This window comes from Ctenocephalides felis, unplaced genomic scaffold, assembly GCF_003426905.1.
Source record: "Ctenocephalides felis isolate EL2017-DRISC unplaced genomic scaffold, ASM342690v1 CF-g0.4_SCAFFOLD_03570, whole genome shotgun sequence".
Lineage (NCBI taxonomy): Eukaryota > Metazoa > Arthropoda > Insecta > Siphonaptera > Pulicidae > Ctenocephalides > Ctenocephalides felis.
Genome location: NW_020539724.1, coordinates 24,069,934 through 24,085,951, shown reverse-complemented (window position 1 = coordinate 24,085,951; position 16,018 = coordinate 24,069,934).

Sequence of the window (16,018 nt, the reverse complement as noted above, 5' to 3'; positions counted from 1 at the left end):
CTTTCAAAAATAAACATTTAATGGTCAAAAATTATCATTGGGCATATATAGAATCAAATTATTACTGATTAATTCAATTAAGACTCAAGGACAAATCCACTTACACTTAGTTTTCCGTAGAAACGCAAAAGTAGGTAGTACTTTTTACTGCTTGTATGTGTTATAATTTTCTGGTCGATTGGGCATATCTTAAAAAAAGATGCATGTCATTAGTTATAAATTTGACATATTAGTCAGATTTTTTTTGTAAATTATTGTTAAAGTATTCATTATTAACTTTGCGTAGTGAAAGAGTTATAGTAATCGCAAAAAAATCAAAAATGAAATTTCTTACATATCTTTACGTTTCAAAGGTTTTTGGCATACATTTTGGCATAGGGGGAAGTCTCTTAGTGGCGGACACCTAAGGTTATTTATAAATAAATAAAAAAATATTTTACAAAATGTTTATCAAATTATGATTTATGTTAGATAAAAAAGATAGAGATCAAACTAATTTAAATTAAATTCTTTGCTAAAAAATAATTAATACTATCAATCAAACTTTGGTATCAAAAAATATAATTTTAAACAGTGGCATCTAGTACCGGACATTTCGAAATAACATGCATTGATCACATATGTAGATATCTCCACACTCTGGAATGTCTGCACATGTGACGTTGACGAATATTCTTAGATATTGCAAAAAAAAAATTATTATTTAACCACCCTTTTGGCTGGGCCATACCGATGATTTCAGCTGTTGCATTTATCATAAGCTTTTCATTATTTGACTGGGAAATACGAAAAATGGGGGTATGTAATGACCGTCATACAGAACAAAATTTTATAATTGGAATGAATTACGTCAACTTTCACAAGAAATTACAATATGTTTACTGTCCGGCGCTAAGGGACGACTGAGTGTCCGGTACTAAGGGACAAGCATGTTCTTTCATTTGATGGTGCCTACTAAAATTGTTTAAATTATCTAATATTATTCTACCATTTTAGGTATAACAATTAAGTACTACTTTTATCTTTGCATACCACTCAAATGTAAATGCATAAATATGCTAGAATTACTTCCATTGATATTTAGGTGAAGCAGTGATTTTGCGCCTGAAACAGAAAAGGGTAGCTCTCGCCGTGGCCGTGTGCGTCACAGGCGAGGCTTGGCGCGTGATCCTGTACTTGTGTGCCCCCCATGCCCCTTTCACTTGTATTTTGAAATAAAAAATATACTCGCTTAAATAATGCGTGTTAAATAGAGTGAGACTTTCCCCTGCTTTAAAAAAAATGTGTGTATGTGTGTATTTTTGTTGCTTAGTACAAATGAAACAAATTGTCTTAGATTTTGAGAACACTGATCAACCGATTTGGAAAAATCTGAAAGCATTCTATTTGTATTGATGGGGATACGTGCTGATTGGTTTTTAGCAAAGTCAGGTTCAGCTGTTTTGAAGATACGAGGCAAGAAGTGCCAAAAATGGTGATTCAGTTTTTGAAATAACGGAGCGTTCAAATTAAATGATTCAAAAAACATTTCATTTGTATGGACGTGGTGAACACTGATTATGGTTTTGGAAAGGCAGGTTTAGCGGTTTCGAAGATCCAATAAAAAAAGTGGTAAAATACCATTTGGCGGTCAAAAATCATTATCATTAGATATATGCACATCGAGATTTTGATAATGAATATGAATTTTGTTTACATTTCTATGGGTCCGTACCAATGTATATCTATTAGACTGCAGCGCGACGCTGACGCGCTTTGATTTTTTGTCTCTAAAACATTTACGCAGCGCGATTGTTTTGAAAAAAGTTCAAAATTTCCAAAAAATATCAACCTATGAAAAAATCAGGTTTTTCAATAGAGTCAAATATTTCATAAATTTCAAAATTCACAAAAATTTACTTTTGCAATTGAGGTTTCATGAAATTTCAAAGTTTTTCTAAATATGACAATATAACAAAAGAATAATGTATGGGCGTGAATGTGAGAAACAAATAGTGACATATAGAGATGAATATTGTAGAGAGTGTAATTAGAGACAATAAACGAGTAATTAGAGATGCGGTGTGTCAATAAAGACGAACAAAGTTAACAAATATTTTAAATTTGTTTTGAAAAGTTGTTGCAAATTGCCTTAAAGCGCGATGCCATGCACCACTAATTGCTTTCCAATATCAACTTACGCCTAATGTCGAATATGTTTTACGCTCCTGCTATAGGAATAGTGAATATAGATACCTATACACACGTGTTATATGTAGGTTAGTGAGGAACAGGATATCTTTCGTTAGTTAGTGGAATTTGGCGCACGTAATCCAATAAGTCAAATAACTATTTAGTTTCGTTACTTGCAGACAATCGCCCCCGAGCATTACGGTACATTAATCTCGAGCTTCAAACAGACTTCGACCGAGAAAACTTTCAGAGAAACTTACAACTACAAGTTACATTTCCGCAAAAACGAGAAATAAGACGTCGTCTTCGTCGTCTATGCAATGATGAAAAGTCGCTTCATAGAAAACATACAGTAGATTTTGACGCTCCTTTTACCGGAAGAATACCACAGAAATTTCAAAAGCAATTGTAAAAAGTATAAGCTAAAATCTAGTGCTGTCAACAAAAATCTACTTCACAGAATTCAAAAATTTAAAAGCTAATCGATGAAACACGATAAAGACTCGCGTTGCTATTCTGAACCGTTTCTATACAATTAGCATATAAGTGGAAAGTCCATGTTTCCGCCAATAATCCTGAACCGATTTTCAAAATTCAATAATTGTTTGAAGGATATCAATTGAGGATCATGCTTATCAAATTTAAATTTATATAGTGTGAGTTATAGTAATCACAAAAACATTTTTGTGTTTAGTTTGCATATTTCTACGTTTCAAAGCCTCCTGAACATTTTGGCTTATTTTAAAAAAAAGTGCGCGTAAGGTTCACACCCGATTGAAGTAAAACTTTTTTGTTTTCACAGGATGGCACTTCAATTGTAAATAAATACATCATATAACAATTTTTAATAATGTTTATTAGTAATATGGTAACACTCGTGATGCACACATTTATTAGTGTCAACCATTACACACCATTATACAATGATAAATTATAAAATATGTGTTCATAATAGCATTAAAAATATTTATAATATTCGAGAACAATAATGTGATTGAAGTCATACTTCAAATATGAAATGATCGTTTTATTATTGTAATTAGCATTTAGGACTTGGATCTTTATTAGAGAATTGAATAATAATAATAAATTCTATAATATTCGTTCACACAGTGGATTATGTGAAACAACGCCTAAAGAAATATTGTTTTTACAATTTCACTCATCATGTAATAATTGTGTTTGAAGAACTTCATGTAATTAAAATTAATATACATTTATTGACTGGTTGTATTTTTTTTACTTCTTTGCTGGCGATATAATTTCATTTTTTAAGCAGCTGTAGATATTTTCCATTTTAGTAATAACCTCAAATATATATAGTAACCTCGAAAACCTCGAATAATACAAATTACTTTAATAAACTTACGTTTGTTACACGGCACTGATTTTTCATTTGTTATATTATTTGCATTATAATTATTTATGGGGGACGAGATAAAATTATCTTCCGATCCAGACATTTTTTATTAACTAAAAATTTGTACTACAATTTAACAGAAAAATGAACAATATGCTTCACGCTTTCGGTGACGTACGCACGTTCAACGTTACTCATACAAAGAAGCCCATGATACGACGACCAATCACAATCGACCCGTATAGAAATGATCTCATCGAGAGCGAATGACAAATTATTGGCACTCGACTCGGCCGTAACGTACTTCCGTTGCATTTGTACGGATTTACACCCTAGTCGCGCCTAAAAAAGTTTTACTTAAAAAAATAAAGTATGTGTGTGTGAGCTTATTTTTTTTAACTTGTTAACGTATAGTTTTCCAATGTTGATATATTTATATCCATGCAAACTAACCGCATATTATAAATTGTAATAAAAATGATTTGTTTATAGGTGCTGTCAATTCAATTGAAATTACACAGAGAAGGCGGCGAGATTATTGTTTCATTTCTAATGCTCCCGAGGTATGTTAAACAATTTATACATTTTTAGAAGTAATTAAAATAAAAAATCTAAGCAAAATAAAATAATGCAAAAATATGCAAATTTTCAAATATTTTATCTAATATTTAGTAGTTAATATGGGCTAGACGTTAGCCTTATAAAATTATAAACATATAGGGTAGGGTGGGTCATATAGGTCCAATTTGACTTTGAGAAATTATATAAACCAAGCATATTTTATCACAATAAATAACACCTATCAAACACAGAACATTTGTTTTTCTTGCTGTTTTTCGAAAATTTGTTGCCTGGTCCTTTTTACCCTATAGAACGGTTTGCGAAATAATAGCTACATTATTCAGCCATGGCAAACTATAAATTTCATCGGTACATTTTTTACAGAGATAACACTGTCGTGTATAACCATGATTCAGATTTTTATCAGCAGAGTTGGAATAACTATTTATTTAATTTATCTCTTGTAAAATTGCTTTTTTGTTAATCCCCCACATAACATACATATATTTTTAGTACCAAAAAAAACGTAAAATTGTTGAGTCAAAAATGTACCCATTCGTAAAAATTAATTAAAATTTAAAATAAGATATCGTATTTAATGATTCCTGGTTGTCTTATTTTACCCCGTATGTAGGGTGAAAAAGGACAAATGATAAATTTTAGAAAAATAGTTAAAAAATACATTTTTATAATTAGGAATTAACAGTGAATTTTAATAAATATAGTACAATTTTTGTTTGATACGTAAGTTGTGATGTACTTAATTTTGGTTTAGACAGTATAATTACTGAAAATCAAATTGGAATTTTGTGTCCCGCCCAACCCCATACAAAATACCAGCTACATCTACAGTGTTTTCATCATAGTACTTAATAATTCAGTCGAATTATCTCTCATTAAAGTAACGACATATAACATTATCTTATATCCAGTCTTGAAAACCAAAATTTTTCGGTCCATTTATGCCTGACAATTAACTCTGTATAATGAACATAATAGTAGCAAAACTTCGGGTGAAGGCCCATCAGAAGTAAAGTTAAGCATTGGGAAAGTTGGTAAAGACGTTAAAAAGTTTTCGTCTGCGATAAGTAGGCAGATAGAATAACATGAAAGTGATAAAGAAAATATAAGAAAACATTCTGTTAACATGACATGAGTTACTAAAAGCCATGGCCTAGACTAGAGAGTCAGGAGAATGATAAGCAGATATATTGCGGCTGATAAAATGAAACAAATTGAATACGATATGTAACTCAGAGAATTTATGACATGATTGGAATTTTATATTTGTACTATATTTTATCGACTGTCTATTACAACTACTTTGTGTAACCAACACATAATTACAAAGTAGTTGAAAGTAGCATTTAGTCTTAAGGCAAGAAGCATGAACTTTCCCAAATGTGTAATAATTGACTTAATCAACCGAAAATGAGATTTAGATATTTAGCTGAAATTTCCAACTTCCTATTTCTAAAATAAAGTTTTTGCTTTCAATTAAATCTAAACATTGCGTTTTTCAATTGAATTTTCTCCAACACATTTAAATTTTCTGAAATTATATTAATTTTATTGCACAGACACGAGCTTGACTGTTCTAAAATTGTAGCTTATTATTCTAAATTTTAATGAATTGACAATGTTTGACTGATGACATCACAAAAGCAACTTTTGACTCAAATTGTGAATATAATATTTTTTCAAAGTTTGATGAATTTTTAACACTAAACTGCTTGCCATAGGATAGTAAAAATTTAGTATGTTCTTTAAGACCATGCGATATCTATCAACATAAAAAGTTTCATCGATTTTTAACAGTTAATTGCGAAGAAACGGCTCGGCCGATCTTTGCCCAAAATTGATCAGCACGAAATAAATATAAATAAATACAAAGAATACCTTTTAAATACTATTGAATTTTAAATAACAATTCACAATTTTTAAATTGTGGACAAATTTTTTTTCACTTTTCTGCTAAATACAATAACCAACGCAAGTATCATCGAATGGTTTTTAAATTTTTGAAATCGACAAAACCGTTTTTGAGAAAACATTGAAAGGTCTAATTTTAACAAACATCAAAAAAACGTTACTAATTTTTTTAAACTTTGATGCTTTTTTTTAACTTAAACGACTTGTCATGGGGCCGTAATATTTTAGTATGTTCTAGAAGACCATGATATCTAGAGTCAGAAAAATTTTCATAAACATCGTCAATTTTTTTAACAGTTAATTACCAGAACATTTGCATGCGGATCTTTTATTAGGAATTAGTTTTTGGTAAAGATCGGCTGAGCTGTTTCTTCGTTTGACATTTTTTGTTATGAAATTTGTTATAAAGCTTTATATGGTAATAGTTTTCTTAGTCTGAAATAACAAACTTAAATATTATAGGCCTATGATAAGAGGTTGATTTATTAAAATATATCAACATTTGGAATTTTGCCGAGTCCTTGTTGATTCTAATCAGAATCTATGTCGAGCAGATGCACGTTCTATGTTTTTAAGTAGCTACTGATTATAGTTGATGTCCACTCTTTAATAAACGAAATAGACGAGATAAAGTTAGTTAAACAAATTAATTTAATATATACAATTACAGATATTATAAGTATGTTTGAAATACATGAATTGGAAATAATATTGATTATTTTTTGTGAAAGCGAAATTTTAATTTTGAAATGAACAGTAAAACTTTTCACCTGAATTTTAAATCTCATTGATGAAGTTACGTACCGAGAAGTTTTCTACTTTTCCTTAAGGCGGAAAGTAGGTTGGTCAAATCCTTACCATTTTCTAATTGCGATATAATGTTCCTAAGGGCTTTTTTCACACGGCAAGAAAAAAGGTTAGTTTAATGTATATGTTTCCATGTAAAGGGGTATCACTATTTCATATCAGGTTGCACGTAACGCGGGCTTTTAGATAGAAACCTTGTAGATGCTATGTTTCTTGCATCATCTTCATATGAGTTAAGGGTTTAATCGAATATCCTAGAACATTCTACATTCTACTGTAGAAAATCTTAATATATTGGTATTCTAATAATGTTATTTGAACCTTGTTCATGTGTTTTTAACTTCCCGCACACATTCATTTTTGTGAGGTATGTCAAAATGTTCAAAAACCTTCAAAACGTCGACAAATGCAAAAATTTTCATTTTAGGTTTTCGGACCATTACTATAACTACCCTGCGGGAAGTTAAAAGTATATTATGTCTACATTAAATAAAATGTCATCTTGCAAATAAACGCTGAAACATTCTTTATTTTAATATAAATTTTAAACTTCAATTTAATAATAATGTTGAATCATTTTTCACTGGATTTCTGGAATATCACCCTATCCTGGCTTAACATAGATCGAAATTAACATAGAAAAGTAATATTGTGTAAACCCTTTATTCTAGAAATTTTAAACCTTTTTTAGGGTCCGTTCGGTTTTATCCCAAACCTATTTATTATCAAGTTACTTCCTCATAGCTATCGACAAAAGGTTAAAAAATTAGCATATTTTAATGGATACTGTTTAGGTTATTAGTTTACAAACTTATTTGAATACAGGTAACCCTCCCTATCAGCTTGATAACTTTGCTTTAGTAATGTTTTATTCAGGGAGTTTAAACAGGGGTTGACAACTATTAACATTATGGACCAATAAATGAACATTTTCAAAGCTAATATAATATTAAAGATAGAAGTAAAATACTTTAAAACTTAATACTAAGACCAGAAAATATTTTCATTGTAAAATTTATTGTTATTTTTATATAAAATTATTTTATATCAAATTTTATTATTCATTCATTGTATCGCGAATTTTGTAAAATATTTCGTTAGATTTTGATTGACTAAAGTATTATATACGACATTTCAAGCTTCATTCGTTGTTTTATTAATTTATCATTAAAAATGCTTATTTTTTGCAACATTATCGCTATGTTTTTTTTTTGGTATTTTACAAATAGTTTTCAGAAAGTATGGTAGCATTAATAAAATTTTACCTTACGTCGGAACATTCACTATTTAATTCAAACATTTGAAAAACATTTGATAAAAAATATTTTCATAAAACCATTCTAGTTTTGAATGGTCGCGGCGTTTCTTTGAAATTTCGCTTTAGATAAGTTCTAAAGTTTCGATAAATTCTAAAAATTTCAAATTATATTGAATATGTAGAAACATGTTGTTTGCCTAATATATTCAAAATAATCAAAGTTTATTAGAAAAATAACGGTTTGAATTTAGATTTTAGTTGAACCGTTTGTAATTTTTATTGCATTTTTAAAATAAGATTTGAATTATTTTTTAAGCAATTTTCCTAAAGGCATATTGCATATTGCATTTTAGAAATATAAAGTTCATTAAAAATAACGTTTTTAAGTTATTTCCAAAGTACTTTACTTTCCAAAAAAGTAAAATAGATTGCGAGGAGAGAGCTAGTTTTTAATAAATGGGTCAATAAAAGTATCGATGCAATGTGTTGAAAATCATTGATTTAAACTGATTTGTAAAATTTAGATTAGGATTTATTAATGTCTTAATTCAAATTGAAAGCAAATAAGAGTATTAAGAAAATAAAGCACTTTTTAGCTATGAATTAAATATTGAAGAACTCAATCTTTCTTAATTTTTCAAAAATTTCAATGCAAACTTATTAGTTGTAGGTCTTAAATATAATTTAAAAATTTAACTTATAAGTTAATATAATTTGTTTTTGCTTTTATCAACATTGTCGTATTCCACTAGTTAAATACATTATCAACAGTCATTTCTAACTATACTAAAAAGAAAATCAATCTTTAAAAAAGTTGTCTATACTTCGATTTCTAAGCAGAACTTTTTTGCTATCGTTGCCCTATGGTGTATTCATCTATATATCTGTCTGTCTGCTTCGGCAGTTTTTTTAGTAAATGGTCGTTTACAATCTCTGACTTTACTATAGAGATATAGGATTAGTATTTGAATTGTGTGTCGTGTGTTTGCCCTGTTTATCACTATAAAGCAAAACCCATAAACAGTGCAAAATACCCACTAAAAACCTAAATAAACTACCTATTATTTCTAAATTCACTGCTTTTGATATTTATATATATACGAGATATATATATATATATATATATATATATATATATATATATATATATATTTGTATATATATATATATATGCTTTTTGTTCGCGTTATTTCAGAGTACTAGTAGTTATAAGCTTATGCCACAGTTCTGCATTTCATATGAAGAACTAAAGAACATGATTTAATCATGAATTATATATTAAAATTTTTAATATAAATATAATTTCTTACCTCACAATTTGATTCAAGCTGTCAAGCAGTACCTCCTGCAATAAAGAGAAAAAATATTAATAATATTATATTGAACTTTTGATACAGCAAATTTAAGTATGCTCGTGAAAATATTCAATAAATAACCAATTGTATTAAATTAATAAGACAATGGTAAAACAGAAATAGGTGTCACAGATTTTTTCTCTAAATAATTTTATTTTATATAGTTTCTATGTTTTTTTTTAAATTTGCATAGAGTAGAGCGTGCCATTATGGTCCGATTTTACTTTAAGTTTGTTTTAGACAAGTATTCTCCCTTGAGGTACTCCCGATGAGATGGACTGTGTAGCGGAAATACGACGACCAATCAGGATCGACCCGTATAGAAATAATATCATCGAAAGCGAATGACGAATCATTGGCACTTGACCTTGCCGTAACGCAATTCCGTTGCGTTGTACGGATTTACACACTAGTCGCGCCTAAAGAAGTTTTACTTTAAAAAAATAAAATTTTCGGAGTTCATCACTACACAGCAAATATTATCATGCACACAAGCCCTTTGAACGAGTAGAATATTTTCCCTCTGATTGCTAAATCATTTAACTTTATCATTCATCGAGTTTCATATAAATTGTTTTTCAGATATTTTCAGTCAAAGGCTTAATTGACTTCTTTTTAGTCACGGTGTTTGCCGAGATCATAAGGCAAAGTTCTTTGATGAAATATTCACGCGTTGAGGGTATCAAAAGAAATTCTTATTTATTTTTAAATGTTCTTATTTATTTCACTCAACATCGAGGGCCAAATAGCATTGTGATCATTAGAATGTTATTAAAATGAAGTCGTTTTCTTGAAATGATTTAAATCTTTGCCATTCATAGTTTAATTAGAAATCCCTAGATGACAAATTATATGTGTCGCATATTTTGATTTTTATTCAATACTTTTTTATTAAAGTTTGGAATCTAATAATTGTAAATATGCTGAAAGTTCTGCACAATATCAGTGTTGAATCAAAACAAGTTTTGCATTTCTGTGAAAATTATTGCTAGCTATATAGCTTCTAAACAAATTAATTTATATTTTGTGATCATTTTGTGTTAAAATCCGATGATTGGGTAGAGCGTGGCCTAAAGCTCCGTGGGTAAAAAGGTCTACTACCGATATCTAATAAATAAGCAAAGTTAGGTATTTTTAACAATAATATTCGAAAGTAGAGGGTAAAAGATGATTAACTATCTATCACATTTATTCATACCATGCCTATATGGGGTAAAATAACATCGATGTTTTAATATCTAAAACATCTATAAAAGTTTACACTTAAGTAGGATAAAAGGGACCAACTGAACCTTTACCCTGGCAATGGAGTAAAAATTGAAATAAGAAAGTAAATGAAGACAAAAAAGCTTATTAAATAAATTAAATAAATAGTTATTTCAACTCTGCTGATGAATATTTTTGACGAAATACCTGTTCAAGGTTATTTACCGTGTTATCTCTGTAAAAAATGCACCAATAAAATTTATATTTTGCATTGGTTGAATAATGTATGTAGCTATTATTTTATGAAATTTTTATGACCTTTAAAATTAAAATAAAACATAAGACCTGTTTGCGAACTGGCCGGCTCAATTTACCCCGTCTATGGGGTGAAAAGGACCAGGTGACAAATTGCTGAAATTTCTACAATGATGAATTAAATGAAATTAGCTGAGTGTTTTACTAAACATAGTCAAAAATTCCTCAAAATTTCCAAAAATTAGTTTAGTTTTTTTGGCACTTGTCAAAATCAGACCGTTTTTTCAAAAACGCCTGAACCGATTTCAGAAATTTAAAAGTCATTTGATGTATCTCATTGAGGACTATCGTTTGTCAGTTTTGTGTGACGATCTGCCAAGCGGTTTCTCTGCAATTTGAAAAAAGTCCACATTTAAGCTCATACTACAGAATTGATTTTAAAAGATTAATTAGGGAAAAAAATTTGTAAAGGAATTTTTTTTTTTAATTAATCTGTATTGGCCATCATTAATTAATGTTAATCAATATTTTTAAAAAACATTGTATTTGACAGAATAAGCCTGATGATGGAACGTACCTAGTTTCGAAACGTCGTATTAAACATCTTCAAAAAACAAATTGTTTTTTATTATTGGATTTACTGTTCGGAAAAGAAACAATCAATATATTAAAAAAATCCAGGACTTATCTATTGAATATATATATATATATATATATATATATATATATATATATATACAGTGGCGTCGGAACCGTGTGGGCTGTGTGGGCTTGAGCCCACCCATGAATTTTGATAGGGGAATCTCAAAAAATTGTATGGGCTGATATGTCTAAAAAAAAAAAACGAACCCACTGCTTGCCTATCAAAAAAAAACGAGCCCACCCATCAAAAATTTGCTTCCGACGCCACTGTATATATATATATATATATATATATATATATATATATATATATATATATCATGGTCATATAGAACTTACTAAAATATTACGGCCCTACAACAAGTAGTTTAATTTTATTAATTCATCAAAGTTTGAGAAAATGAGTAGTTTTTTGACGTTTGTAAAAATTAAAATTTTAACAAACAATGAGTACTTGGTTTTAATGAACACACTAAACCATTAAAGTCCTGCGGAAACTGGTTCAATAATAAAAATTGTTTATTTTTGGAAATTTGCTTTTCGAAAATACTTCGAATTAACGTGTTCGTTCGTTTTCAATTATGTTCAATAAAACCACTCCGAATACTTTTAATCACTCATAAATTAATTTATTTTTTATTGATTAAGTCGACACATATCGGGACGTGCATGTAACTTGCCTCAAGGCAAAACACCAATACCAACTAGTTTCGAAATTGTCCTCGTCCAAGTTTAGTGACCTACGAGCTTACTGTAATAATGTTATCAATATTATACAATATTGATAGATAAAATTATTCCCATAATGATTGAACAATGCCGCCATGTATTTTGAACATGCCACTATGTTTAGTTTCAACTTGCCTTAATTAGTTGATTTTCTCATGAAATAAATAAATATTGTATAATTAGCACTACAAAAAGAGTTTGCATTCAATGATGCATTTATAAAGGAGCTTTTAATGAGATATCCTGTTCGGTGCACAGAAGTTAAACGCAGGATTAATTAATTATTGAACAAAGGAATAATGAACATTGAATATGCTTTGCATAGTACTCCTGCACAACATGTGTGTACTTTCATATATAATACTATAGTCTAGGAGGAAAACCAGCAAAGTTGATTGAGATAGATATATAGTAGGGTAGTGTAGGACACGAAGGTACAATTTGACTTTAAGTAATTATACTGTGAAAACAAAATCACAAACATGATGCATTAAACAAACAACTGTCCAACTTCTCTAATATTCCTGATAATTAATCATTGTAAAAATGTTTTTTTTCTGCAATTTTTCAAAAATTTGCCATCTGATCCTTTCACCCTATATGCGGAGTAAAAAGGGACAGCCAGGGAGCATAAAGTTTCACTATTTCATTTTAAAATTTAGAAAAGATTTACGGAATAATATTTACGTTATCAACTTCCCGCAGGGTAAGTTATAGTAATCGCAAAAAATTCGAAAATGAAAATGTTTATATATCTTTACGTTTCAGAGGTTTCTGAACATTTTAGCATGCCTTAGAAACTAGTTGGTATTGGTATTTTGCCTTGAGGCAAGTTACATGAAATTCCCGATATGTGTTTTCAACAGTTAATTACAAGAAAACGGCAGATTTTTACCTAAAACCAATCAGTATCTTTCCCAACTAATAACATTCGAACAGTTTTTGATTTTTTTAAATCGATTCGGTAGTATGAGCTTAAATGTGCACGAAAATTTTAACACATTATTCCAAATGACAAAGAAACGGCTTGGCAGATCGTCGCACAAAACTGACAAACGATAGTCCTCATCGAGATACATCAAATGGCTTTGAAATTTCTGAAATCGGTTCAGGCGTTTTTGAGAAAACGTCGATGCAAGGTCTAATTTTAACAAATGCCAAAAAACGATACCAATTTTTGCAAAGTTTAACGAATTTTTAAAGCTAAACGAGTTGTTGTTAGGCCGTAATATTTTAGTATGATCTAGAAGACTATGGTATCTACTAAAAAATAATAATAAAAATCGTCGAACAAAAATTTTTCAACACTTTATTACAAGAAAACGGCCCGGCTGATCTGTACCAAAAACTCATCAGCACGATTCCTAACCAATATCTTTCGAATGGTTTTTGAGTTTTCAAAATCGATTCAGAACTGCGGGCTAAAATGTGGACGAAAAATTTTTCACATTTCTGCTATTTACAAAAAAACGGTTCAGATGATCGTCACGCAAAATTGATGACGCTAGTCTTCATCGCGATACATTGAGTGGCTTTTATATTTTTGAAATCGGCCCAACCGTTTTTGAGAAAACGTCGATTTACGGCAAAAAATCTGTTCACATACATATAGACACACACACATACATACTTTTTCCAAATTTAGTTTCATTCGATTCAGAATGGCTTGAAACGTCGAGAAAACATAAAATTAGCGAATCGGATTTGACGAAAACATAAACTTCTCCTTCAGGAAGTTAAAAATGGATCTATGTGTGTACGTTTATGCGTATCAAGTAAAAAATGTAAAAAAAGCTATTTAAATTGCAGTTACAAAAAATATTTTCACTTTTATTATAATTAGTTATAACATATCTATTAGTTATAACATATTACTTGTCATATAGATTTTGATTGGTTATCACATTATTTTGTTTGAAATAGTTTTATTGTTAAACTGTATGATTTATATTTAACTAATTTTATATTGAAAATTAAAAATAAAATATTTTCAGCAAATGATAAATCATAACGACTGTAATATGCAGGTATAAAATGAACTAATATACATATATACATAATGTTATATAGATACTATGACGCATTTTGAACGGAAATTTTTCTAATTATATTATTTCAGATTTTACATACCTGTATGACCCAAGTTTGCTTGAGCTTTTCTCACAGGTATAATATTAATGTATAAAATGCAAGTACATGGTTTGATCGATCAGTTATAAAACCGTTCTGTTGCTTCACGTGCACATCCAAAATATTATTACTTTTTTTTATATTTTATATTTTGAAAGAATTTCTTCTGACTTTCATAATGTCGCAAAATTTTGTCGATGGTTTAAATATCAATGATTATATCTTGAAGTGTGGTGAACATTAAAACATTTAGATACACTAAAGTTAAATGTGATTAGTGAATTATTAGTGATATTACGCATGTTTTATTTAGGTATTAAAAATGGACTGGAAAATATTATAAATTCTAATTATAAAGAAAAGCAAATTAAAATACTCGTGCACATAGACGGAATGCAAATATTCAATAATTCGAACACTACCATGTGGCCTATTTTAGTGAAAGTGTTAAGTGATTCATGTACATATAATCCATTAATCGCCGGAATTTTTTGCATTCCGTGGTGCACATACATAGTTAATAAAACAAATGAGAAATACGACACGACTAGAAAAGAGCTTGATGAACCACAAATTTTGTTAAATGATAGGATGCCAATAAAATCATATGAGGGATTCCTAGCCTTTGAAAATCTTGTCAAAGAAGACATGTATAAAAAAAACTTTGGTAAGTTATATTTTTTTCAATTCAATATTTGACTATTTTGCGAACAAAATTATATTATAATTTGCATTTCAGGTATCAATTTTCAAAAACAAGATTGAGAAAGAAACAAATTTAATGGCAGCAATTAAAATTATAATAACCACATTATCGAAACCAGCTGATGTTAACTTATTTTTGAATGATTTTGTCAACGTTTCAAATAATTTAAGTAATAATGAGGTAATATTAAAGAACTATAAATTTGATTATAAGTTATCAGTAATAATTGCTGATAATCAAACAAGGGCTTTTGTAAAATGCACAAAATCACTTGGAGGTTTCTTCGTGTGTGAACGATTTGTGACAAAAGGTGTGACAGCAGGTTTTGGGAACAAGAAAATTCGCGTATATCCAGAAATTGATGCTCAGAAGAAGAATATTAATTTTTTTAAGAACAAAAAACGGCACCATTTAGAACAATTAGAATCACCTCTTATCAAATTTATAAATTTCGATCCAGTAGAAAAGAAGTGGTAGATTCTATGCACTTGCAATTTCTCGGCGTCGCAAAATTTTTATTGCAAAAATGGGTTTTAAAATCTAGTATTTTTCGGTCAAGAAAATATAAAATTAATTTTAAAAATATGGTAGATCTTATTCCATCGTCATGGTTATTTCACGAAGAAAGTCAAGATTTTACAAATTTTCCTAAACCATTTGAGTACAAGAAAATGTGTAAATGGCTCGAGATTTTAAAAAGTCTATCAAAAAATTGGAAACACCATCCAATTATCATTGTGGGTTACGCAAGTAAGTATTTACTTATTTTTTAAAATGTTTGCTTTTAATGTGACTATAGTAATTTAAATATATTTCCAAAAGATGATCTAAAACAAGGACGCCGGATTGTTCAACTCTGAAAGTAGAGTGTGCCGATGATGAAATAAGTGTTTCCAACAATGTAG